Below are 3,605 nucleotides of genomic sequence, written 5' to 3' on the forward strand. Positions count from 1 at the left end.
CAAATCAAAATCAAACGTGTCATATGGATACAATTGCTTGCCTTTTAAAACCTTGAAACAATTTCTTAGGTAATTATTTGCATGTTCTCGTTACAATGACGTGTTGCTTACAAGTGATTAGGCTGATTTTAACATGCATTTGATTGATGTTTGCTAATTATTTTTACGTTGAGATTTTGCTAATTATTGTTCTTTAATGTTTAATGACTACACTATGTAAATTACATGCACATCAATTAAATAGGCTATAGCATAGAGATATTGAGTGCTCTTGTGTATAGGTTTTGTAGGGTAAAGGTTGAGTTGGTAAAAATATAGTATTAAAATATTTTTAAAAGCTCATGAATTAGGAATACTCTACAATACTTGTGTACTTGCTATTACTTGTGTTGCCCAGTTTACAGTGAAAGTACTTGCATGACTCTTCCTATATACTACACGTAAAGCAATTCAACAACTTTAAGGTCAGAACTTCTATCACATATACATTGGTGCGAAGAAAGCAGTTGAAGCTTTGAAGTAATTACTCTGGTTATTCAAGTTCTCTTACATAAGGTGAGTATTAAAATCCTTTAATTGTTGCAGATGAATTTAGCTTGAGTGTTTCTTCTATTTTACAATATATGCTGGCATTTTAATAAAAACAATTTATTTGCATAAATTTTAAAGAGGTCAAAATTCAGGTTTTAATGAACTTCCCCCTTCAAATGAATTCGCCTGAATCATTGTTATCTTGCTCACTTACCTCACTTCCCTTGTTTTTCGTTTTGGTGTTAATAGGTATCTTGACCTTTGGGAGTTACTGCGATTATTGCTGTTGTTGACGTGGTTTTTTTGGTTAGTTTTCGTGCTATATATATTGTGATGCTATATTTGTTGTGCTAGAATACTTAATTAAGGTTTATTTAAACTTCTGAATTTATTACTGATGCAACTGGATGCATTTAATTTCCCCTGTATTTATGTTAATGGTAATTAATTATGTGAAATAGCAAGTTATTTTTTTTTATTTTAGTTATTTCATGGATTAAATTATTTGTGTATGTGATACAATAGATTGCTGCCTCAAATATGCCTCAACTAAGGTGTATCTGAACTTTGAATTGGTTACTGATTATACCGGATGCATTTAATTTCCCCTTTATTCATGTTAATGGTAATGAATTATGAGAAATAGTAGTTGATTTGGTTTTATTTAATTCATTTAATGAATCATATATGTGAAAATGACACAATACACCGCTTGTTTTAGGTAGTTAGATAGGGTAAGTAGGCAATATCTAATGCATTTGGATTTAGAATGCCACAAATAGAGTCACAGATTATATGGTTAGATTAGGCTTGGTATGTGGTGTTACTTAAGTTAATAATTAATTGTCTAATTATGTGTGCATATGTTCCTATCATGGGAATTGCTTGTATTCATAAAATCAGCTTCCTAAATTGTAGCAATGTGGCCATTTCAGGTTATGGCTTCTTCATCTTCATTTTGGGAAGAAATTTTTATCCCATTTCAGCCACTATTGGTTCAGATCACAGACTGTCTTGACTTCCCTAGGCCTACTTATTCTGTGGTTGATCGAGTTAAGTGTAGTTCATTTGTGTATATAAGAACTGAGGGTGAGTGTGGCATTTTCTAGTTTAATGGAGGAGAAGCAGCTAACATTGAGGACTCTCAAGAAAATGTAGCTCATAGAGCAGTGCGCTTTTTAATTAAAAAGTATGATATATGTGTTGGTGACTTCACTATGGATAGAATGCAGATGTATGACTTGTGTGGAAAGTTTTATAGGCTAAAATGCAACTCTTTAGAATCTCGTGATAAAACAAAGACTTATAGTAAGAAGATTGTAGGTGATGTTTTACATGTTCCGCTTGATTATGTGGCCTTTATGCCTAAAGTTATTAAGCAAACTGGTGTGGTTATAACTCGTTAGAAACAGTTCATTCAGAAAGGCAAGGTTATGTATCTTGGCTTATAGTCATTTATACTCATGCGAAAAGTGGGATGGAGTGTATATTTAGTGAATTTTGTTTGGATAGCAATGAGTCTAGACAAATAGTTGCTAAGAAAACAATTTATTATATTATGCAGCTATATAATTCAAATATTGTGGATGCAAACTATGGTTCTGCAAGTTTAAAAGGAGTTCTATGCTCTCTAGAAAGGGAAAGCTGTTTAGCAGTAGAGGAGCGAAAGAAAGGGCATAAAGATACTGCACAGCTGATGCCTTTCTTGGTGGCAGAAAGTCCAACAACTCCGCCTAAGGACAACCCCCAAGCTCCTGTGATTGTTCCTGCTCTAAGCACTCCTGCTCTTTTAGTTTCCAAAAGACCATTAGGGAGTCCATTTACACCCAAGTCTGAAACTAGCACTCCATCTGTAGTAGCAAAAAGAGTTAGATTTGTATAAGTCTAGAAAGTTGGTTACTGAAACACATTATGTGTTATGTGTTTGTAGATCAACTATTTGTATTTTATAATTTTGTATGGATCTAAGCTTTCTAATATGTAGTTAACAATGATTTAATGTTGACCAATTGCTATGATGTATCATATTCATAGATTATGCTTAAATGTATTTGGTTGTATGAAACGCTTTTGAGTGTATTATATATATATATATATATATATATATATATATATATATATATTCTATTTCTGAAAAATGTCCAAAAGCTTTGGTTTCATTGTTATTTAGATAATATAACTTCCTGCTTTATTGTTATAGTTGTATTAATGCATTTATTATAACAGTATTGTATACTTGTGAAATATTTTGGTTCTTTTTCTTTGTTTTTTTTTTATAGACCAATGATCATATCACTATATACCCTTAGTTACAATACTATTGTTGTATCTAATAGTTCAATATGTGATATCATGAATAGGTGTTAATGTGAACTTGATGTCAAGGTCTCTACCAAGTACAAGCAGACGTCGGCGTGCAATAGCAGCCATGTCTCAGTCTAATATTGTCAGGTGTTTGTTATATATAGTATGCTTTAAGTTAGTTCACTTGAATTGGTTGCTTATGCAGTGTTTATATACATGTGTTTAATTTAGTGTTCGCATTGACAACACACAGACCAGTAGAACTGGCAGATTATGTAGGCATATCGAGGCTCAGCAGGCAGCACATCACATTGGTATCATAGTATTGAAGAGTGTCAAAAGTTTTAGTTATTCACTACATACTAATACTTGACCAACAGACTGAAGTACTAAAGATATACCTTTTATGCAGCTATAGGAACATCTGATGCTGGAACAGAATTGCTGAACCTACAAAATAGTACTCCGAGGTTTATATCAACTGTTAGACAGTTGTGGTTTAAAATATAGTAAGAGCTATAGTTTCATATGTAACTTCCTAACTCTTTATTGTTTGCCGGAGCAGGCGCAGCAGACGGAGGCAAGCACATTCTTCACCTATGAATACTTTAGGTAACTTTAACATTCAGACTTATTAATGGATATGTGAAAATGCACTTTGATCAGCCAAGAAACCTATAATTAAATTGGCTGCTTTGAGTGATGCAGATGAAATTAGTTTGCTAATTGAATCAGAGGTGCCTATTCACACCGGTGGAATAACTAGGCTT

At 32.8% G+C, this 3,605-nt stretch overlaps 1 long non-coding RNA gene across 1 annotated transcript; it reads left to right on the plus strand.

The window, feature by feature from the left end:
- Positions 1-432: 432 nt before the first annotated feature.
- On the plus strand, positions 433-2,571 carry LOC145563607 (uncharacterized). The gene is made up of 3 exons (XR_014094564.1): positions 433-555; positions 781-837; positions 2,096-2,571. It is a non-coding gene; the product is annotated as an uncharacterized LOC145563607 (long non-coding RNA).
- The last annotated feature ends 1,034 nt before the right edge of the window (positions 2,572-3,605 follow it).

The sequence above is a fragment of the Chenopodium album genome, chromosome 10 (assembly GCF_948465745.1).
Source record: "Chenopodium album chromosome 10, dcCheAlbu1.1, whole genome shotgun sequence".
NCBI classification, from domain to species: domain Eukaryota; kingdom Viridiplantae; phylum Streptophyta; class Magnoliopsida; order Caryophyllales; family Amaranthaceae; genus Chenopodium; species Chenopodium album.